Source organism: Heterodontus francisci, chromosome 14 (genome assembly GCF_036365525.1).
Source record: "Heterodontus francisci isolate sHetFra1 chromosome 14, sHetFra1.hap1, whole genome shotgun sequence".
NCBI lineage: Eukaryota > Metazoa > Chordata > Chondrichthyes > Heterodontiformes > Heterodontidae > Heterodontus > Heterodontus francisci.
Genome location: NC_090384.1, coordinates 67,886,212 through 67,910,864, shown reverse-complemented (window position 1 = coordinate 67,910,864; position 24,653 = coordinate 67,886,212). Strand labels below are relative to the sequence as shown.

The 24,653-nt window shown below is 44.4% G+C and overlaps 1 long non-coding RNA gene across 2 annotated transcripts; it reads right to left on the bottom strand.

Annotated features, from left to right (window-relative positions):
* Window positions 1-1,084: 1,084 nt before the first annotated feature.
* Window positions 1,085-12,992, bottom strand: LOC137377317 (uncharacterized). 2 transcript variants are annotated; one of them, XR_010976388.1, is made up of 3 exons: window positions 12,938-12,992; window positions 7,871-7,937; window positions 1,085-1,972 (listed from the first exon to the last, which is right to left on the bottom strand). It is a non-coding gene; the product is annotated as an uncharacterized lncRNA (long non-coding RNA). The 2 variants fall into 2 exon arrangements; XR_010976387.1 differs by lacking the exon at window positions 1,085-1,972 and adding an exon at window positions 5,398-5,465.
* Between the last annotated feature and the right edge of the window lie 11,661 nt (window positions 12,993-24,653).

Genomic DNA, 24,653 nt, shown 5'->3' with positions numbered 1-24,653 from the left:
TACTACCTCTGAGGTCCTACTTTTTAACTTGGCTCCTAACTCCCTAAACTCTGCTTGTAGGACCTCATCCCGTTTTTTACCTATATCATTAGTGCCTATGTGCACAATGACAACTGGCTGTTCACCCTCCCCCTTTAGAATCTCCGTGGCAAGGCAGCGCCAGGGTCCATCATGGCTGTCGCATGCCTTTGCCTTTGGCGCCAGGCAGGCAGCTGCTACCTCATGGAGGTGCTCGGCACCTCTTATTGGGCCCCGAGCTCGCCTCCTGCCCAATCAGGACATTAGCATTTAAAAATAGTGTCATGTGAGCGATTCATGGGGGTGATGGGTCAGGACCTGGAAATTTATTTATTTATTTAGAGATACAGCACTGAAACAGGCCCTTCGGCCCACCGATTCTGTGCCGACCATCAACCACCCATTTATACTAATCCTACACTAATCTCATATTCCTACCACATCCCCACCTGTCCCTATATTCCCCTACCACCTACCTATACTATGGGCAATTTATAATGGCCAATTTACCTATCAACCTGCAAGTCTTTGGTGGTAGGAGGAAACCGGAGCATCCGGCGAAAACCCACGCAGTCACAGGGAGAACTTGCAAACTCCGCACAGGCAGTACCCAGAATTGAACCCAGGTCCCTGGAGCTGTGAGGCTGCGGTGCTAACCACTGCGCCACTGTGCTGCCCAAATTATCTGGGATTATCCCAATCCTGGATTGAAAATCAAGCCCCATGTCTCCAGAGCATTAGTCTGGGCCTCGGGATTACCAGTCCAGTAGCGTTACCACTATACTACCATCCCCAATATTCTGCAAGACTTTCTGTACTGCATATGGCACTAAACATCTGAGTAACTCCAGATGTAAAGCTTCTGCTAAGAATGACTCCTATCCCATAATTACCCTTTTTATGCCTGTTTCTGTCTTTCTTCTCTTGATTTTTCCATAGTTTTAAACCCATTTGCAGGACAAAGAAAGCAACAACAATAACTTGTATTTATATAGCATCTTTAATATTGTAAAATGTCCCAACATGCTACACCGGAGTATTATCAAACAAAATTTGATGCTGAGTCACCTAACGGGATATTAGGACAGGTCACCAAATGCATGGTCAAATAAATAGTGTCATAAAGGAGGACAGAGGTGGAGAGACGGAGAGGGAGGGAATTTCAGAGCTTGAGGTCTTAGCAGCTGAAGGCCCGGCCACCAATGGTGGAGCGATTAAAATTGGGGATGTGCAAAAGACTAGAATTGGAGAAGTGCAGAGATCTTGGAGCATGGTTGGGCTTGAGGAAGTTACAGAGATAGGGAGGAGTGAGGCCATGGATGGATTTGAAACAAAGATAAGAATATTTAAATCAAGGTATTGCCGAGCTGGGAGCCACTGTAGGTCAGTGAGCACAGGGATGCTGGGTGAATGGGCTTTGGTGCATGTTAGGATACGGGCAGCAGAGTTTTGGATGAACTCAAGTTTATGGAAGCTGGAAGGTGGGAGGCCAGCCAGGAGAGATTGGAATAGTTGAGTCTAGTGGTAACACCGTCATGGATGAGGATTTCTGCAGCAAAAGAGCTGAGGCAGGGCCAGGGGAAGGGCAATGTTATAGGGGTGTTATAGCCAGTTTTGGTATTGGTGAAGATATGGGGTCAGACACTCAGCTCAAGATCAAATAGGACATCAGTGTTGTGAATGATCTAGTTCAGCCTCCGATAGTGGTCAGGGATGGTGATGGAGTAAATGGCTAAGGAACAGAACTTGTGGACTACCATGTCCTTGGAAACCTTGGCTGGGTTGAGCTGCACTATCGTGTTTCCCTGCTTTAGCCAAGTAACTAAAGGTGTGTTCTGCTATGTTCCTAATCAAAGCTGATTTGTATCTCTTCCCAGGTTTTTGTCCCTTATCCCCTCAACAGCCATCTCTGCAGACTTGCTGCCTCTTCAAATAATGCCGCTGCCAATATCTCCTGAGAACAAAAGAATCATCGGAGCAGTAGGTTAATAAGTGTAGACATGTGGAATTCTATTCCTATGTTTGCATACCAACTGCATACTCAGAGTGGAAGCCCCTACTACTGACGAATGGAGTTGCATTGGAGGATAGTGGCACATATCGTCATATGACTTCAGTCAATAGAGCCCTGCATTTTTGAGAATCCTGTCAAATGATATAAAGAAGGAAAGAAAAACTTGCACTTATATAGCACCATTTAAAACCTCCTGACATTCCAAAGTGCTTTATAGCCAGTGAAGTGCTTTCCATGTGTTAGTCACTGTTGTAATATAGAAAAGGTGGCAGCCAGTTTCTGCACAGGGAGGTCCCACAAACAGCAATGTGATAATGGCCAGATTGTATGTTTTAATGATGTTGGTGAGGGACAAATATTGGCCAGGACACCAGGAAGAACTTCCCTGCTCTTCTTCAGAATAGTGGCATGGGATCTTTTACGCCCACCTGAGGACACACAGGTGATAGCATCTCATCTAAAAAACAGCTCCTTTGACAGTACAGCATTAAAGTGCCAGCTTAAACTTTTGTGCATAAGTCCTGGAGTGGGACTCAGAGGTGAGAGTGCTATCAACTGAGTCACAGCTGACGAAACAGAAATAGGGCAGAGGCAGCAGAGAGGAGAAGCTGTGCACAGAGAGAGGAAGTGGGCTCTCAACTGAAGGTCATTTCCACCTAGGGTATTAGGAGAGCACTTCTCCTTCCACCTCAGACTGAGTGACTGAGGTGGCTACGCTTCACCAAGGAAGTGGTCACAGAATTGTGCCACTTCCTCTAACTGAACCTGCAGAGCAGGGTGAGGACGGCTCTGCCAGTGGCCATCAAGGTCACCTTGCCCTCAATTTCTATGCCTCAAGATCCTTCCAAGCTGTAGCCAACATTTCCAACATCTCTCAGTTCAGTGTGCATCATTGCGTCAGGGTGGAAACAGAGGCCCTCTACACAAGGAGAAGGCACTTCATTGCCTTCTTTCTAAGCAAAGAGGAGCAAGAGGAATGGGCGCATGGCTCTGCCAGGATAGCAGGATTTCCAATGGTGCAGGCTCCATCGACTGCACACATGTAGCTCTGCAGGTGTCACATCGGAACACAGAAAAGTACTGGCACTGCAAATGGTTCCACTCCCCAAACAACAGTTGGTGTGCGGCCATGCACAGCCATCATGTTGGTGAATTCCTGCTATCCTGACAGCAGCCATGATGCTTTTATCCTATGCCAGTCAGCTATTCCCACTATCTTTAAGCCACCATGTTGAACTAGAGGTAGGTGGCTCATGACTGCCCTCCGCAACCGAACCATGTGTGGACGGTGTTCCTACAATGAGAGCCATGCTGTGACTAGGAATGTTGTGGAGTAAACCATCGGAGTTGTCAAACAACATTTCCACTACGTGGACCACTCGCGGTGGACGGATATCCTCAAATACTTGCCAGAGCATGTCTCCAGATTCATGGTGGTTTGCTGTGTCCTACACCACTTGGAAATCATGAGGATGCTGCCATTTCCACCAGACTTTCTGTGGCACCACAGGACTAGGAAGAAAAGGTGGAAGAGGAGGAGGAGGAGGAAGAGGAGGAAGGGAGGAAGCATTGGGACATCATCGCTCTAGACGGGCTGTCCGTGAGTGTCTCATCAGATTCCGGTTCCCCTGAAAACATCCCCAGACCACCACTGCTCCACAATTCTCCACCTTTCTATCCCTCTGCTACAGACAGTTATAGAGGCCTTTTGGCCAAAATCCTGAAATAAAAGGCAACACAAAGAACCATTTCATAACAACTTTATCAAACAATACTTCCACTAATACCTACAAAACTCAACTATTCACCTTTGTGCATTCCCTTAGTGCCTGTCTGGAGGCGCCTTTGCCTGTCTTAGTGCTCCTACGCAGTTCTACCCTCGTGGCTGCAGCATGGCTGGTGAAAGGCTGCTGACTTTCAATAGGGGAGACTGCAGATGGCTTTGCAGGATGCCGTCGAACAGCTCTAGGCCCTGAGGAACTGGCTTCGGATTGCACCATTTTGGCATGAGCGGCACTAGTCTAGGCTGGCTGGCTGAGAGGCAACAGCATGAGCACTTGTGGAGTGACAGTGATGACAGCATGAATGCTGTCATCCTGAGAGAGGAAAGAAAGTTTATGCTACATGGAGCCACTGCCACTCCCCTGAGGCAGCACTTCAGTATTCCTAATAATCTGCTGCAGCACAGGTTGCTGGACTGCTGTGACAGCCTGCGCAAGCCCCTTTGAACACTGGTATCTGCAGCCATGATAACAGCAGTCATCCTGCTTGACACCAGGCTGGGCCTACGGTTTGGATGACGTCAAGCTTATGGAGGGTAGGAAATGGGAGGCCAGCCAGGAGTGTGTTTGAGTAGTCAAGTCTAGAGGTAACAAATGCATGGATGAGGATTTCAGCAGCAGATGAGCTGAGGCAGGGACAGAGTCGGGCGATGTGGAAATAGTCGGTCTTAGTGATGGCGTGAATATCTGGTTGAAAGCTCACCTCGACATCAAGTTTGACACCAAACTTACGAACAGTCTGGTTCAGCCTCAGGTAGTTGCTAGGGTGAGGGATGGAGTCAGTGGTTGGGGAACAGAGTCTGTGGCAGAAACTGAAGGCGATGGCTTCAGTCTTCCCAGTAGTTAATTGGGAGGAAATTTCTGCTCATCTGGACATCAGACAAGCATTTTAGAGACAGTGAAGGGATCAAGAGAGTTGATGGTGAGATCAGATGGGTGTCATCAGCATACATGTGAAACCCAATGTCGTGTTTTTGAATGACATTGCCTCGGGGCAGCATGTAGATAAGAAATAGGTGAAGACCAAGGAAAGATCCTTGGGACACATCAAGGATCCATCCTTAACAACAGCAAAGAAGATTGACACCATGCAGAACAGAGCTGTTTGCTTGAAGTCTGCCTTTGCCATTGAACTCCATATCCTCCTGCTCCATTACTGGTACACTATGGCAGCAGTGTGTACGATCTACAGGATGCAGCTTTGGCAGCTTACCAAGCTTACTTCAAAAGCACCTCTCCAACCTGTGCCATCTGCTACTGACAAGGACATAAGCATCGATGATGTTGGAACACCATCACCACCAAATTTGTCTCCAAGTCAAACACCATCCTGAATGAGGCATATATCACCATTCCTTCATCATTGCTCAGTCAATATCTTCAAATTCTCTACCTAACACCATCATGTGAGATCTTTCACCACAAAGACTGCAGTGGTTTGAGGAGAGTGCATTCTCAGGGCAATTAGGGACAAGCAACAAATGTGGCCTTCCAGCACCACTCACATCCAGAGAACAAAAATAACCATTAGCTAAAGTGAATTTTATACCGCCATAGAACATTCTAGAAAATTTCCACTTGCTGCTTCGATTTCGTGTTCATTTTTGGATGAATTATTGCTGATTTAGGGAACGGTTAATAGTTGCTGTATTCTACAAAATAAAATATAAATTTCTTCAGAAGTTATGCTAATTTTATGCTAAAACCTTTTAAATACTTTGATTACAAAAAAAAGCAAATTCTTCAAAATTGATATCAATTCTAAACTAAACAGACATCTGGTTCAGGTGTTGTTCCTTAAGGAGCTCTTTATTTAAAACTCAAAAGGTGTGGAATGAAAGTAGGCCACTCAGCTCACTCTATCAGATGGACAGTGTTCCGTTTACAGTGATCTTTTTAATTGACTGAAACTTTGGAGGGAAGGGAATAACCCAAGTCATACTTTTGGAATAACAACCAATTTGTGCCAGACAAAAAACAGAATCAAAGCTTCCTCTGTTATGGCTAATCTCAACCCAGTCCTCAACCTGCTGTTATTTAGCAGCACAAGTCTCCTCTTCACACAGGAACAAAGAACAAAGAACAGTACAGCACAGGAACAGGCCATTCGGCCCTCCAAGCCTGCACCGATCTTGATGCCTGCCTAAACTAACACCTTCTGCACTTCCGGGGCCCATATCCCTCTATTCCCTTCCTATTCATATATTTGTCAAGATGTCTCTTAAATGTTGCTATCATATCTGCTTCCACCACCTCCCCTGGCAGCAAGTTCCAGGCACTCACCAACCTCTGTGTAAAAAACTTGCCTCGCACATCCCCTCTAAACTTTGCCCCTCACACCTTAAACCTATGTCCCCTAGTAACTGACTCTTCCACCCTGGGAAAAAGCTTCTGACTATCCACTCTGTCCATGCCGCTCATAACTTTGTAAACCTCTATCATGTCGCCCCTCCACCTCCGTCGTTCCAGTGAAAACAATCTGAGTTTTTCCAACCTCTCCTCATAGCTAATGCCCTCCAGACCAGGCAACATCCTGGTAAACCTCCTCTGTACCCTCTCCAAAGCCTCCACGTCCTTCTGGTAGTGTGGCGAGCAGAATTGCACGCAATATTCTAAGTGTGGCCTAACTAAGGTTCTGTACAGCTGCAACATGACTTGCCAATTTTTATACTCTATGCCCCGACCGATGAAGGCAAGCATGCCGTATGCCTTCTTGACTACCTTATCCACCTGCGTTGCCACTTTCAGTGACCTGTGGACCTGTACGCCCAGATCTCTCTGCCTGTCAATACTCCTAAGGGTTCTGCCATTTACTGTATACTTCCCACCTGCATTAGACCTTCCAAAATGCATTACCTCACATTTGTCCGGATTAAACTCCATCTGCCATTTCTCCGCCCAAGTCTCCAACCGATCTATATCCTGCTGTATCCTCTGACAATCCTCATCATTATCTGCAACTCCACCAACCTTTGTGTCGTCCGCAAACTTACTAATCAGACCAGCTACATTTTCCTCCAAATCATTTATATATACTACAAACAGCAAAGGTCCCAGCACTGATCCCTGCGGAACACCACTAGTCACATCCCTCCATTCAGAAAAACACCCATCCACTGTTACCCTCTGACTTCTGTGACTGAGCCAGTTCTGTATCCATCTTGCAGCTCACCTCTGATCCCGTGTGACTTCACCTTTTGCACCAGCCTGCCATGCGGGACCTTGTCAAAGGCTTTACTAAAGTCCATATAGACAACATCCACCGCCCTTCCCTCATCAATCACCTTCATCACTTCCTCAAAAAACTCAATCAAATTAGTAAGACACGACCTCCCCTTCACAAAACCATGCTGTCTGCATTAATTTGGTAATGTTCCTCAGAAAGGTGATACGGTCATGTACTTGGGAGATTTATGCATATTGTTAGAACTACTTAAAATAAAGTCAGTTCAATTTTCCAACATTGCCATCCTTCAAGTTCATGAATACAAGCACACATACCCATTAATCTGAGAAATAATAGTCAACAATCTTTTCTATTGAAATAAATGTGTAATTAGGTCAACACCCTTCACTTACGACCATATATGTGTTAATCAAAGGTCATTCTGGATTTCTCCACAATAGTGCATAGTACAGAGCATGTGGCAGGTGATTTTATGATTTTTACTATGCCACTTGTGTAACAGGGCAAAGTACAAGAGTGATTTAAAAGTGGTGTAATCATACTTGCATCAATAACTCAGAAAACTTAGAGGGAAGTCTACAACTGTAAGGCTATTAAGAAAATGATTTAACTAGTTATGGTAATCTGCCTTTGTCTACATAAGTTTGCTTAATTAGAAAAGCCAAAAACGGTATTATTCTTTTTCTAAAACTCGTGTTCTGAAAGCATTACAATTATTGTCCAAGTTTAGAAAATACTGTGGACTGCTATATCATGGAAACAGTTTTTCAGACTTACATAAGCCAGTATATTAAATGAAATATATTGCTTAGTCATCCTTCTAACAACAGAAAGAATCAAATTTATTTTTAAAGTCTGTAATTGTCTCACCTTTTCTCCTGAGGACTCTGGCTGCTGCTGTCGTACAGCTCCATGATTACAGGCTCCCTTTGGTCAACTGAAACAGTAAATATATGTGAAGAGCAGATCCTGAGTCAGTCCTCACACAATGTCCACATCAGTATACTTTCCAACATGGATTACTGTCCAATAATCTCTGGCTCACTGACTGCTTTCTCCACTTTCTAGTTCAGGGGCACTGAGGCCCCTAACTGTAGCCCCTACTGAGATCAACTAACAGCCCAAACTAGTCCCGGATGAACAAATGGCCTTCACTTGCTCACCATTCAGGTTATCAGGTTACCACATGAAGTACTGCCTTCTGGGTGAGATGTCGAAGGGCAGCCAGTATGCATTCAATATATCCTGCAAATGTCTGTTCAACAACAACTTTTAGATAGGAAGAGAAAATGTTTTGTTTTTAAGAAGGTAACATTTGTTTCATGTTTGAAAAACAGTCTTGGAAAAAGGACACTGTCTGCCGTAGGAGAGGGTTTTGTGCATCTTCTTGATACACATTATTCTGTTCTGAGCACATCAGCACAGCCAGAAAGAAATGCATAACAACGGTAGCAGAAGCAGGGAATCACAAGGCTTCAAAAGATCGCTACACAGAAATACACAGAAGTTGCAACACAGCAACAGGCCATATGGCCCAACTAGTCCATATTGGTGTTTACCCTCCATGTGAACAACTAGTCCTAAACACAGTTGCTTGCCCCTTTCCAATATCCTTTTATTTACTTTTCCTCCAACCACCTATCAAATCTAATCTTGAATGCTGACATAGATTCTGCCTCAAACATTAATTGAATGAATTTCACAAATTCACAACATTGTGTGAAGGAGTTTCGCTTGCTTTTTGCTCTAAATCTCTTACATTCAATCTTGCAACTATGGGCCCGCGTCCGAGAACCTTCAACTACAGAAAGGCATCAATTCCACTATTGTATCCTGTTGTTGCAATGTGTAAGTCTTTGCATTGCTAGATTGTTTTTTGGTAGCTAAGTATATATGACCCAATATCCAGCCAGATTGGTATATGAAATTATCCGCCTGGCACAAGGATATCACTGCAGGAGTTCCTCAGGGTAGTGTCCTAGGCCCAACCATCTTCAGCTGCTTCATCAATGTTCACCCTTCCGTCATAAGGTCAGAAGTGGGGATGTTCGCTGATGATTGCATAGTGTTTAGTTCCATTTGCAACTCCTCAGATACTGAAGCAGTCCGTGCCAGCATATAGCAAACCTGGACAACATTCAGACTTGGGCTGTTAAGTGACATGTAGCATTCATGTCACATAAGTGGCAGGCAATGACCATCTCCAACAAGAGAGAATCTAACCATCTCCCCTTGACATTCAATGGTATCACCATTGCTGAATCCCCAACCATCAACATGCTGGAGGTTACCACTGACCAGAAACTTAACTGGACCTGACATATAAGAGAGAGAGAGAAAATACAGTGCAAGCAGTGCTTTAAAAAGCGCGCCAAAAGGAACAGAGTCGGAGACCGCAGAGAGAGAGAAAAAAACACAGTGGGAGAAGAGCTTTAAAAAGCATGCCAAAAGGAACAAAGTCGGAGACCACAGAGAGAGAGAGGGTATTTTAAGGGAGTAAAAACAGAGAGAAAAAAAACAAAGAATGACATCGCAGGAAAACCGTAAGTTCATTGGTTAGTAAGTAACTGCTAGTTGAACTACATATTCTAAGTTGATTTCAGATTAAAGGTGAATAGGAAAAATATTTTAGAGATTAAAAACTAAAGAGCAGTTGGAAATTTAAAAAACAAATTAAAATCTAATTAAATAAAATCGAGATGCAGGGCCAGGTGATGTGTTGTTCCTGCATGATGTGGGAGCTGGTGGACCCCATTGTGGTTCCTAGTGACCACATCTGTAGCAAGTGTTGGTTGCTCGAGGAACTCCGGCTCAGTGTTGATGAGCTGGAGTCTGAGCTTTGGACACTGCGACACATCAGGGAGGGGGAGTGTTACCTGGACGCTGTGTTTCAGGAGACAGTCACACCCCTTAGATTAACGACCTTGAATTCAGCCAGTGGTCCGGGACAGGAGGGTGTGACTATGAGTGAGGCAGGTAGAGGGATCCAGGAGGTAGTGTTGCAGGAGCCTCAGCCCTTGTCCTTGTCCAACAGGTTTGAGATTGTTGCTCCCTGTGTGGATGAGAGCAGAGACTGTAGGGAGGATGAACAAACTGACCATAGCATCGTGGTACAGGGAGCCATTCAAGTTGGGGGAGAAAAGAGAAATGTAGTTGTAATCGGGGATAGTATAGTTAGGGGCATAGACACGGTTCTATGTGTCGAGGATCGAGAGTCCCGAAGGCTGTGTTGCCTACCTGGTGCCAGGGTTCAGGATATCTCATCTGGGCTGCAGAGGAACTTGGAGTGGGAGGGGAAAGATCCAGTTGTCGTGGTCCACGTAGGTACCAACGATATAGGTAGAACGAGGTTAGAGGTTCTGTTGAGGGACTATGAGTAGTTAGGAGCTAAATTAAAAATCAGAACCAAAAAGGTAATAATCTCTGGATTGCTACCTGAGCCACGAGCTAATTGGCACAGGGTCAATAAGATTAAAGAGGTAAGTGCATGGCTCAAAGATTAGTGTGGGAAAAATGGATTTGAATTCATGTGGCATTGACACGAGTACTGGGGAAGGATGGAGCTGTTCCGATGGGACGGGCTCCACCTGAATCATGCTGGGACCAGAGTCCTGGCGAATTGCATAACTAGGGCGGCACAGTGGCGCAGTGGTTAGCACCGCAGCCTCACAGCTCCAGGGACCCGGGTTCGATTCCGGGTACTGCCTGTGTGGAGTTTGCAAGTTCTCCCTGTGTCTGCGTGGGTTTTCTCCGGGTGCTCCGGTTTCCTCCCACAAGCCAAAAGACTTGCAGGTTGATAGGTAAATTGGCCATTATAAATTGTCACTAGTATAGGTAGGTGGTAGGGAAATATAGGGACAGGTGGGGATGTTTGGTAAGAATAGGGGATTAGTGTAGGATTAGTATAAATGGGTGGTTGATGTTCGGCACAGACTCGGTGGGCCGAAGGGCCTGTTTCAGTGCTGTATCTCTAATCTAATCTAATCTAGGGCTGTAGATAGGGCTTTAAACTAAATAGTGAGGGGGAGAATTCAGTTGCATAGAAAATTAGGAAATCAAAGTTAAAGGAGAAGGTAGGAGTGCAGGTTAGTGATGAGGCTGATTGTTACCAGAAAATAAAAGATAGGGACAGAACATGTGAACGTCATATTGCACCAAGGAATAGTACAAGAGTAGGGAAATTTGATAATAGAACAAACCTAAAGGCTTTGTATCTGAATGCACAAAGCATTCGGAATAAAATTAATGAGTTAACAGTGCAAATAGAGGTGAATGGGTATGATTTAGTGGCGATTACTGAGACGTAGTTGCAGGGAAACCAGGTTTGGGAATTGAATATCCAAGAGTACTCAGTATTTTGGAAGCTTAGGCAGGAAGGAAAAGGAGATGGTGTAGCTTTATTAGTAAAGGAAGAGATCAGTGCTGTAGTGAGAAATGACATAGACACTGGAGATCAAGACGTAGAATCAGTCTGAGTAGAAATTAGAAATAGCAAGGGAAAGAAGTCCCTGGTGGGAGTAATCTATAGGTCCTCAAACAGTAGTTCTGCAGTGGGGCACAGTATAAACCAGGAAATACTGGGGGCTTGTAATAAAGGTACGGCAATAATCATGGGTCATTTTAATATGCGTATAGACTGGATTAATCAAATTGGCAAGGGTAACTTCGAGGGAGAGTTCATTGAATGTATTAGAGATTGTTTTTTGGAGAATATGTTGTGGAACCAACCAGGGAGCAGGCTATTCTCGATTTGGTATTATGTAATGAGGTGGCATTAATTAATGATCTCATAGTTAAGGATCCTCTAGGGAAGAGTGATCATAGCATGCTAGAATTTCAAATTCAGTTTGAGGGCAAGAAACTGGAGTCCCACATGAGCGTTCTGGAGTTAAACAAAGGTAATTACATAGGCATGAGGACAGATTTGGCAGGAAGACTAAAAGGTAGGACAGTTGATGAGCAGCGGCAGATGTTTAAGGAGATATTCAATTCCTCCCAACTAAAATATATTCCAGAGAGGAAGAAAGATTGTAAGAGGTGGAAAAACATCCATGGCTAAGCAAGGAAGTTAAGGATAACATAAAGACAAAAACTAAGGCATACCATATTGCAAAGGCCAGTGGCAGGCTGGAAGACTGGGAAACTTTTAAAGATCAACAAAGGGTTACTAAAAAAGTAATAAAAAGAGCAAAGGTAAATTATGAAAGAAAACTAGTGCAAAATATAAAAATGGATGGCAAAAGCTTCTATAAGTATATAAAAGGGAAGAGAGTGGCTAAAGTGAATGTTGGTGCCTTGGAGGATGTGACTGGGGAGTTAATAGTGGGGAACACAGAAATGGCAGAGATACTAAATCAGTATTTTTCCTCTCTTTTCATGTTGGAGGACACTAGTACCATCCCAATAGTAACAGGTAATGCAAAGGTTATAGATGGGAGGAACTTAGAACAATCATCATGACTAGGGAAAAAGTACTGAGCAAACTATTGTGATTGAAGGCAGACAAGTCCACAGGGCCTGATGGCCTACATCCTAGGGTCTTAAAGGAAGTGGCAGTGGAGATAGTGGATCCATTGGTTATAATATTCCAAAATTCCCTAGATGCGGGGAAGGTTCCAGTGGATTGGAAAAATGCTAATATAACGCCCTTATTCAAAAAGGGAGGGAGGCAGAAAGTAGGAAACTATAGACCAGTTAGTTTAACATCTGTTGTTGGGAAATTGTTAGAATCCATTATCAAGGAAGTAATAACAGGACATTTAGAAAGTCAAAACGCAATCCATCAGAGTCAGCATGGTTTTATGAAGGGTAAATCGTGTTTGACTAATTTGCTAGAGTTCTTCAAAGATGGAAGAGTGGAGCGGAGCGGACCTGGCAGGAATCAGCATCGGCGAGAGAGAGGATAAATCCAGCCTGAGGCTCGAGGCCCACACTTACCTGGAAGAGCGGAGCAGACCTGGGAGGATAAACACAGACACAGTCCAAAGTGTCCGAAAAAAATCTACAGTGACATCACAGGAAAGCTGCAAGGTGATTGGTTGGTGAGTAACTGCTGTTAGGGAATAGCTCTAAATAGGTGGCTTAGTAACCAAGGTAAGAAAGGTCTACAGTTTATTTTCATAAATAGTAAGTAGTGTTTTTTAGGGAGTTCTGTACTAATGAGGACCAAGGAAGAAGGGCCCTAGAGTAATTGATATTATTTGCTATTAAGCATCTTCCAAAAGGTTTAATTTAAAAGGGTAAAGTCATGGCAGGAGAGCTCAAAGCCATGCCGTGCTCCTCCTGCTCTATGTGGGAAGCCAGGAACAATTCCAGTGCCCGGAACCAGCATGTGTGCAGGAAGTATCTCCAGCTGCAGCTCCTGGAAGCCCGGGTTTCGGAGGTGGAGCGGCGGCTGGGGACACTGTGGAGCATCCGTGAGGCGGAGAGTATCGTGGATAGCACGTATAGAGAGGTGGTCACACCGCAGGCTGAGACTCCACAGGCAGGAAGGAAATGGGTGACCACCAGGCAGAGCAAGAGGACTAGGCAAGCAGTGCAGGAATCTCCTGTGGCTATTCCCCTGCAAAACAGATATACTGCTTTGGATACTGTTGGGGGGAATAGCCTCTGAGGGGAAAGCAGCAACAGCCCAATTCGTTGTACCACAGTTGGCTCTGCTGCACAGGGGAGGAGTAAAAAGTGTGGGAATGCAATAGTTATAGGGGATTCAATTGTTAGGGGAACAGATAGGCGTTTCTGTGGCCTCAAATGAGATTCTAGGATGGTATGTTACCTCCCTGGTGCCAGGGTCAAGGATGTCTCAGAGCAGTTACAGGACATTCTGAAGGGGAAGGGTGAACAGCCAGTGGTCGTGGTACACATTGGTACAAATGACGCAGGTAAAAAAAAGGATGAGGTCCTAAAAGCAGAATATAGGGAGTTAGGAAGTAAGTTGAAAAGTAGGACCTCAAAGGTAGTGATCTCAGGATTACTACCAGTGCCACGTGCTAGTCAGAGTAGAAATAGCACGATATATCGGATGAATACATGACTGAAGAGATGGTGTGAGGGGGAGGGTTTTAGATTCCTGGGACATTGGGACCAGTTCTGTGGGAGGTGGGACCAGTACAAACTGGCTGGGTTACACCTGGGCAGGACTGGGACTGATGTCCTAGGGGGTGTATTTGCTACAGTGGTTGGGGAAGGTTTAAGCTAAAATGGCAGGGGCATGGGAACCTTTGCAAGGAATCAGAGGAGGGTGGGATCAAAGACAAGAACAAAAGACAGTAAGGGGAATAAGAAAAGTGATAGGCACAGAAATGAAGGGCCAGAATCAAACAGGGACACAGTGAAAATTAGTGGGAAGGGGACAAGTAATGTTAAAAACACAAGCCTTAAGGCTTTGTGCCTTAACACGCGGAGCATTCGCAATAAAATGGATGAATTAATCGTGCTAATAGATGTAAACAGGTATGATATAGTCGGGAATACGGAGACATGGCTGCAAGGTGACCTGGGATGGGAAATGAACATCCAGGGGTATTCAGTATTTAGGAAGGACAGACAAATAACAAAAGGCGGTGAAGTTGCATTGCTGGTTAAAGATGAAATTAACACAATAATGAGGAAGGATATTAGCTCTGATGATGTGGAATCTGTATGGGTAGAGCTGAGAAACACTAAGGGGCAAAAAACATTAGTGGGGGTTGTATATAGACCCCCAAACTGTAGTGGTGATGTTGGGAATGGCATTAAACAGGAAATTAGAGATGCATGCGATAAAGGAACATCTGTAATTATGGGTGACTCTAATCTGCATATAGATTGGGCAAATCAAATTAGTCACAATACAGTAGAGGAGGAATTCATGGAGTGTATACGGGATGGTTTTCTGGACCAATCCGTCAAGGAACCAACTCGAGAACAGGCCATCTTAGACTGGGTATTGTGTAATGAGAGAGGAATAATTGACGATGTAGTGGTGCGAGACCCCTTGGGGACGAGCGACCATAATATGACAGAATTCTTCATCAAGCTGGAGAGTGACATAGTTGATTCTAAGACTAGGGTCCGGAATCTTAATAAAGGAAACTACAAAGGTATGAGGCGAGTTGGCTATGATGGATTGGGAAACGTTACTTAAAGGGATGACGGTGGATAGGCAATGGCAAACATTCAAAGAGCGCATGGATGAACTGCAACAATTGTTTATTCCTCTTACGTGGGATCATCAGGTGACCCATCGGGTTACTGACCTGAAACGTTAACTCTGCTTCTCTTTCCACAGATGCTGCCAGACCTGCTGAGTGGTTCCAGAATTTCTTGTTTTTATTTCAGATTTCCAGCATCCGCAGTATTTTGCTTTTATTTTAATTGTTTATTCCTGCCTGGCGCAAAAGTAAAATAGGAAAGGTAGCCAAACCATTGCTTACAAGGGAAATTAGAGATAACATTAGATCCAAGGAAGAGGCATACAAATTTGCCAGAAAGAATAACAGACCTGAGGATTGGGAGCAGTTTAGAATTCAGCAAAGGAGGACCAAGGGATTGATTAAGAAGGGGCAAATAGAGTACGAGAGTAAGATTGCGGGGAATATAAAAGCTGACTGCAAAAGTTTCTTTAGGTATGTGAAGAGAAAAAGATCAGTGAAGACAAATGTAGGTCCCTTACAGTCAGAAACAGGGGAATTTATTATGAGGAACAAAAAAATGGCTGACCAACTAAATGCATACTTTGGTTCTGTCTTCACAAAGGAGGACACAAATATCATACCAGAAATGTTGGGGAACACAGGGTTTCGTGAGAGGGAGGAACTGAAGGAAATCAGTATTAGTATTGTGTGTTGGGGAAATTGATGGGATTGAAGGCCGATAAATCCCCAGGATCTGATAACCTACATCCCAGAGTACTTAAGGAAGTGGCCCTAGAAATGCATTGGTGGTCATCTTCCAAGATTCTATAGATTCTGGAACAGTTCCTACAGATTGGAGGGTAGCTAATGTAACCCCACTATTTAAAAAGGGAGGTAGAGAGAAAGCAGGGAATTATAGACCAGTCAGCCTGACATCGGTAGTGGGGAAAATTCTAGAGTCCATTGTAAAATATTTTACAGTAGAGCACTTAGAGACCAGTGGTAGAATTGGACAGAGTCATCATGGATTTACGAAAGGGAAATCATGCTTGACAAATCTACTAGAACTCTTCGAGGATGTAACTAGTAGAGTTGATGAGGGGCAGCCAGTGGATGTGGTTTATTTGGACTTTCGGAAGGCTTTCGACAAAGTCCCACATAAGAGATTAGCGCGTAAAATTAAAGCGCATGGGATTGGAGGGAGTGTATTGCGATGGATAGAAAATCGGTTGGCAGACAGGAAACAAAGAGTAGGGATAAGTGGGTCTTTTTCCGAATGGCAGGCAGTGACTAGTGGGGTACCTCAGGGATCGGTGCTAGGACCCCAGCTATTCACAATATATATTAATGATTTAGATGAGGGAACTAAGTGTAATATCTCCAAAGAGAGTTATGAGGAGGATGCAGAGAGGCTTCAGGGTGATTTGGACAAGCTAAGTGAGTGGGCAAATACATGGCAGATGCAGTATAATGTGGATAAATGTGAGGTTATCAACTTTGGTAGCAAAAACAGGAAGGCAGATTATTATCTGAACGGCTATAAACTGAGAGAGGGGAATATGCAACGAGACCTGGGTGTTCTCGTATACCAATCGCTGAAGGTAAGCATGCAGGTGCAACAGGCGGTACAAAAGGCAAATGGTATGTTGGCCTTCATAGCAAAATAATTCGAGCACAGGAGCAGGGGTGTCTTGCTGCAATTATACAGGGCCTTGGTGAGGCCACACCTGGAACATCGTGTGCAGTTTTAGTCTCCTTATCTGAGGAAGGATGTTCTTGCTATACAGGGAGTGCAGCGAAGGTTTATCAGACTGATTCCTGGGATGGCGGGACTGACGTATAAGGAGAGATTGAGTCGGTTAGGATTATATTCGCTGGAGTTCAGAAGAGTGAGGGGGGATCTCATAGAAACCTATAAAATTCTGACAGGACTTGACAGGGTAGATGCAGGAAGGATGTTCCCGATGGTGGGGGAGTCCAGAACCAGGGGTCATAGTCTAAGGATACGGGGTAAACCTTTTAGGACTGAGATGAGGAGAAATTACTTCACCCAGAGAGCGGTGAGCCTGTGGAGTTCGCTACCACAGAAAGCAGTTGAGGCCAAAACATTGTATGTTTTCAAGAAGGAGTTAGATTTGGTCTTGGGGTGAAAGGGATCAAAGAATATGGGGCAAAAGCGGGAACAGGCTACTGAGTTGGATGATCAGCCATGATCATAATGAATGGCACAGCAGGCTCGAAGGGCCGAATGGCCTACTCCTGCTCCTATTTTCTATGTTTCTATGTAACAAGTAAAGTGGATAATGGGGATCCTGTAAATGTAGTTTATCTGGACTTCCAGAAGGCATTTGATAAGGTGCCGCACAAAGGGTTAATACACAAGGTAAGATCACATGGGGTTAGGGGCAATTTATTGGCTTGGATAAAGGATTGGCTAACCAACAGAAAACAGAGAGTCAGGATAAATGGGTCCTTTTCTTGTTGCAAGATGTAACTAGTGGGGTGTCACAGGGTTTGATCCTCGGGCCCCAACTATTTACAATCTATGTTAATGACCTGGATGCAGGGATAGAAGGTATTATAACCAAATTTGCAGATGACACTAAAATAGGTGGGATAGTAAGTTGCAATAAAGAAATAAGAAATTTACAAATAGATATGGATAGGTTAGTTGAATGGACCAAAATTTGGCAGATGGAGGTTAACGTGGATAAGTGTGAGGTTATCCATTACATTGTTCCTTTCTCTTGACTTTGGCCTTGTGATGCCTAATTTTATTATTTGGTCCTCTCTGCTCAAAGATCACTTTGTGGACTCTTAGCATTTCCCCAATATCAGGCATACTCTTACTGATCCCCATTGTAAATAACTCAGCCCAGTTTAGACCTATGTTCTTAAGCCAATTTCTTCCCACCAGGGAGACTTTGTTTCCTCCTACTACTACCAATGGCAAATAATAGGATGCATCATTGTATTCCACCTTAACACCCACTTCACCAATACTAGGATACTGTTATTGGAATAACTAGTCAGTTTCACATCAGTTTTTCATGAGGGAATTGACTTAGGGACTTCTTATACTCTGCTTCTGAGATAACAGGCACTGCTGTGGCTGTATTGACGATGAATGTAAGTTGTGACCCTCTAACTTTCATTTTTACTGTGGGCACTGGAATTATATCTTCAGTCCTTTTTCTCTCAACTTCCATATGCTGTTTTCCTTGCACTCTGATTGAGTAGAACATTTGATCTTACTGCTCAATACATCAACTTTTGTTTCCATATCCATCATATGCGCATTTGAGGAATTCCAGGAGCCTTCTCTAGCATTATGTCTACCATGACCTCAACCTGGTACATTCCTGTGACCTGTGTTACGACCCGGTGAGAAAGGGGTCTAGGGGTTCCCTCTCAACCTTTGCTTGGTTTGACCATAACAGGGTTTAATTTTTTAAACACCGTGTTTTTAGCTCTCCCTCAGTGAATCCTTGTTAATTGCTCTCCAATTTTAAGGCCAGACATGTTTTCTTAGACTTAAACAAAAAAGGTGTAAGCTTATTAACCTTAAAACTCTTGGTTAAAACTGCTACGAATACGCGATGCGACCACGCGAGCATGCATACGCAATAAACACACATGCAGATAGAGACAGAAAAGGAGTAAGAATAATAGGGTAAGTTTGAAGCAATAGCTGGGGTTCATTTACTGTACTTTGAGTTTGGTGTAGAGTCTTTAATTGCAGTTAAATCTTGCCGTTTCATTGGGGCGCAGTGCACACTTCCAAACTTGTTTCAATGTTGGAGCCTTCTCTATTGAGGTTTAAGTGGCTTTAATGGATCTGGAAATACGTAAGAGAGAGAGGGCCAGGGAGAGAGGCTCTTTCTTCAAGTTCAGTTGCAGTCTGACCCAAGCTGTTCTGTGAGCAGTTCAAAACTAAACCTGGGCCGGCAGGTTAGTCATGTAACTAGTTTTTTTTTAACAAACTCTCCTGCGTTTCATCCTAGCGGACACCCACAGTGGGGTAGGGGACGGGAATGGAATGATGGCTTGTTGCACATTCAATATCTGGTGATCAAAATCCATTTGGGTTAATTGAATCACGGAGCAGTTCCATTGTCTTTTTCTAGGCAACTGTCTCTTAGAATGCAAATGTTTCCAGCCACTGCTGATCTCTTTAAACAATTCATCTCTTTAGTCCAGCAACAGTTTAAAATTAATGTTTCATATGATGAAATTAATATGCCTCTTTCGTGGCAGGTGGGGTATTTACCCCCATTGAAATGAAATGCAATTTTTAGAAGAGCATTTCATTAAAAGACTAGAGAGAAGAGTAGATACAGGAAAACACACATGCATCTCTCTCATTCATTCAGAAATCCTAAAAACTGTTACCGCCTGTCTGTTCTTGGTAGCAGTGCTGCTTTAAACTGCCCTTTTTGGCATCCCAATCAACATGTGATTTTTGGGGAAGTTTTTCAGTTTGCACATTTCCATCCTGCCTAGGGCGTCTTTGTTCCTGTTGAGGTCTACAGTTGGAGGGTTAGATTTAATTATCCTTAGGTTGGAGTTCTGCTTATGGGTGGATCCACTCTGAACTTTCTTTCAGTGCTTTGATGAGTCATGCAAGGGCTTTTCACCTCAGGGGATGGTTGGTTCCCTTTTCTCCTGATTGTGGGGGAGAGGATTCCTTGCTAATTTTCCCTTTGCCCTCCGGGACACCCCTTGCAGGTATTTGGCCAGATTCTACTGCACTCCCCTGTGGCATATCGACTTGGTGAGGCATCACCCTCATGGTTTCTCTGCCCTCTTGAGGACTTTCTTTGTCTCTGCAGGTTCTGTAAATGCTGTTAGCAACTCTGGTGGGGTGCTTCTAGAGTCTGCATTTACATAGGAGGATGTAGGGGCTAACCTTTCAAACATATCGGAGTTGGGTGACCGGACAGTAGAGGTTTCCATTTGGGATTCCTCCTGGAATTCCTTTAACTTGTCCTCTTTGTCCCTTTTCCCCCTTTCCTTTCGAACCTTTTGCCAGCCTTGTGCCTGCCTGTCCCCTTTTGTTCTCGGCAGGAGTCCCTTACAGTTCACCAGCCCTCTGCTGGAAGGTCCTCCAAACCGCCTTGGGGCGGCACAGTGGCGCAGTGGTTAGCACCGCAGCCTCACAGCTCCAGCGACCCGGGTTCAATTCTGGGTACTGCCTGTGTGGAGTTTGCAAGTTCTCCCTGTGTCTGCGTGGGTTTCCTCCGGGTGCTCCGGCTTCCTCCCACATGCCAAAGACTTGCAGGTTGATAGGTAAATTGGCCATTAGCAATTGCCCCTAGTATAGGTAGGTGGTAGGGAAATATAGTAACAGGTGGGGATGGGTAGGAATATCGAATTAGTGTAGGATTAGTATAAATGGGTGGTTGATGGTCGGCACAGACTCGGTGGGCCGAAGGGCCTGTTTCAGTGCTGCATCTCTAAACTAAACATAAGCTAATCTAAACACCGATCCAGGACTTAGAGGTGCAGATTTCACTGTAGCTTGGTGTTTCCCCTCAGCCTGGCACATGTGGCATCTCCTACAGTACTCCATCACATCTTTGTGGCGTTTTGGCCAGTCAAACTGCTGTCTTATGTGGGCTTTGGTTTTTCATATACCGACATGTACAGCCACTGTAATCTCCTGGGCCATTCTTACTATTTCTCTCTGGTACCTCTGCGGCACCACTAACTGGTGAACCACTGTCCACTCCTTGCTCTCAGGTCTGTGAGGAGAACTCCATTTCCTCATCAGTCCATCATTCTTTACACAGTAGCAATCAGGGACTCCCTCTGCTTCAATTTCAGACTGGGCAGCCTCTGCTAACTCTCTCAATACTGGGTAACGGCGCTGAGCCTCAGCTAGGGAATATTCATTTAACTCATTCCCTGGGTCTTCTAACTTCCAAAGAAAGTCTCAGACAGACAGACCTCATGGTCATCTGCCTGCAGTGCCAATTTAGTCTCCTCTAGGGGAACTGGTTTGATCATGTCCTGATCCACTACACATTCAGGAAAACTGCCAGGGACCATTTTCCTGCCACTGCTGTGTCTCTCTGACCTCCTGTGGTCTCTCTTTCACTACTGGGGAAGCTACCACCTTCGCCCCTGCCAGATCATTACCTAGGAGCAGGTCAACCTCGTCCACAGGCAAACTAGGGACAATCCCTACGGCCACCGGTCCTGAACCTAGGTCGCACTCCAAGTGCACCCAACGTAAAGGTACAGGCGTGCACTGCCCTCCAATACCAGTTACCACCACTCTGGTATTTACTGCACTCTCTGGGGGAAAGGTCAGGCCTTTTCCCAGTAAAGGAGATCTAGTGGCCCCTGTATCCCTAAGGATTACTATGGACTTGCTTGCCCTGCTCGAGCGGTATGGGGTTACTTTCCCTTCAGACACAAAACCCTGATAGCTCTCAGGAACCCTTTTAAATTTTCCTGCACTCGTGGTGGTATGCTTTCTGGGTCTTACAACTACTGCAGTTAAAGCCACAGCTTGATCTGCTGTACTTTCCATCAGGGTCCCTTCTCCTTCACTGAGCGGGTGTGCCCTGATTAACCCCACAGGCTTTCCCTGTAGTTTCCAACAGTCAGCTCTTAGATGACCTGCTTTATTACAATGGAAGTACACGGGTCTCCGGGTCTCACTCCTACTTACAGCACTATACATTTTGGCTGGAGGAGGGCCCCCTGTGACTCCTGCTTTTCCTCCTCTCCCAGGACTGCTTGGGCTTCTATCACCTTCCCCCCCTTTGTCCTTTTCGGATTTGTGGGAGTGACTAGGAAAGGTTTTCCCCTGGGGAACCAACTTATAAATGAGAGCAAACTCATCAGCCAGAACTGCGGCTTCCCTGGCTCGATGAACTTTCTGTTGCTCGACTTCTGTCTTTATGGAGAGTGGGAGAGAGTTTCTAAATTCCTCTAGTAAAATTACCTCTCTGAGATTTTCATAGTTGGGCTGCACTTCAAGAGCCCTCAGCCATTTGTCAAAAGCCAGCTGCTCATTTCTCTCAAACTCCAGGTAAGTTTGATCAGCTTGCTTCTTGAGGGTTTTAAACTTCTGGCAATAGACTTCTGGTACTAACTCATATGCCCCAAGGATAGCATTTTTTGTCAATTCATAATGATGGACTCTCATGTGGCAATAGGGATTAAACCTCCTGGGCTTCTCCTGTTAGCTTGCTTTGAGGCAGGAGAGTCCAAGCTTCAGCTGGCCACTTTAACTGCCTTGCAAGTTTTTCAAAAGATACAAAAAATGCTTCCATGTCTCCCTCATTGAATTTTGGAATTAGTTGGGAAAATTTTAACAATTCTGTATCCTGCCCTGAAATACAATCATTGGCCATACTTTCACTGGGGTTACTCTGTCACCCCCTACTTAACTCAAGCTGCCTCAGCTCTCTCTCTTTTCATTCCTTCTAGAAGGCTCTCTCTTTCTGTCTCTCTCTCTTTTTCTTCACGTTCCTTCTGAAAGGTTCTTTCTTTCTCTCTCTCCTCTCTTTCCTGTCTCTCTCTTTCTCTTTCCTCACGTTCCTTCTGGAAAGCTCTTTCTTTCTCTTTCTTCAATGTCTCTCTTTCTCTTTCTTCAAATTCAAGTTTTCTCTGTTCCAGTTGTATCTTTGCTAGCAATACCCTGTCGGAGTCTATTTCTAACCCTGTTTCTGCTTCTTCAGATTCAAGAGAAAAATGGTTGGTCACTAGTCTTAGGAGTTCAGACTTTCTAGCCTTGGCACGGACAGTAATCCCACACTGATCAGCCATTTTGCTCAACTCCTCCATAGACAGTGCTTTTAACTTATCCCAAGTTATTTCACTCTGGTTAGGGGAGCTACTAGCTTCAGTTGCAGACATGTTAGTATTCTACCACACACAACCACAAGAAAACCTGTATTGAAATCTTTTCTCTTTTTGATTGGGATCAATTATTGTTTCCCACTTCCACTTTCCCGTTTGTCTGTGGGTCGAATCCGGACACTAGCCCCCAAATTTCTGTTATGACCAGGTGAGAAAGGGGTCTAGAGGTTCCCTCTCAGCCTTTGCCTAGTTTGACCATAACAGGGTTTAATTTTTTAAACACCGTGTTTTTAGCTCCCCCTCAGTGAATCCTTGTTCACTGCTCTCCAAATGTAAGGCAAATAAATCAACCAGACAGTTTTTTTTAGATTTAAACAAGAAAGGTGTAAGTTTATTAATCTTGAAACTCTAATTTGGTTAAAATTACTACGAACATGCAATACAACCATGCTAGCATGCTTACGCGATAAACACACATGCAGATAGAGACAGAAAAGAAGTAAGAATAAAGGGGAAAAGTTTGAAGCAATAGCTGGGGTTCATTTACTGCCCTTTGAGTTTGATGTAGTCTTTGATTGCAGTTAAGTCTTGCCATTTCATTGGGGCGCAGTGCATGCTTTCAAACTTGTTTTGATGTAGGAGTCTTCCCTATTGAGGTTTAAGTGGATTTTGTGGATCTGGAAATTCGGGAGAGAGAAAGAGGACCAGGGAGAGAGGCACTTTCTTCAAGTTCAGTTGCAGTCTGACCCAAACTGTTCTGTGAGCAGTTCAACACCAAACCTGGGCCAGCCGGTTAGTCATGTGACTAGTTTTTTTTAAACAAACTCTCCAATTTTGTGGATTCCTTTCATCATAGTAGACACCCACAGTGGGGGAGGGGTGGAAATGGAATGCTGGCTTGTTCCACAGTCAATATCTGGTGATCAAAATCCTTTTAGGTTAATTGTATCAGGGAGCAGTTCCATTGTCTTTTCCTAGGCAACTGTCTCTTAGAATGCAAATGTTTCCAGCCACTGCTGATCTCTTTAAACAATTCATCTCTTTAGTCCAGCAACAGTTTAAAATTAATTCTTAATATGACAGAATTAATATGCCTCATTCATTGCAGGTGGGGTCTTCAGGACATCTGGAGCTTTTCCACAACCTTACTGTTTCCTCTACTCCTGCATGGCATCTGGATATGACCAACTTTCCCAGAGGTATAGCACTTCGACTGGAAATAGGAGCATTTGGATGGTTGGTGGTTACCTTGGCAATGATCGCATCTAATTTTCTGACTCTGAGTCTGTGAAGTTGGCTGCCTAGTTCCTGCTGAAATCTGGTGGTCCTCCCCTGCCGGCTCAGGAAAAGAACTTCCTTGCAATATGCAGCTATCGCTTCTTGACATTTCCATTGCTGTGGCCTCAGTGCAGGCCTCCTTCCACATCAGCTTATTGCCTTTACACAAAAGCTTGACCTGGATTTTACTGTTCTTTAGAGCTCCACTGAACACGTCTCTAAGGTTGACTTCTAAGTTGGCACCATAGTGTGCAATCACAGAGTACAATTTTGTTCTTAGTCAAGCCAAAATATGAGCCCAGAATCTCATTTATTTCAGTGTAGTCCTAAACACAAGGTCTTGTGTGCAACACCACCTCAAATGCATTTGGTCTCATCATGGTGAGACCTTATCCTCATCTAGGATTTTATTAGCTTGCAGGCATATGTGTAACCTTCGTTTGTAA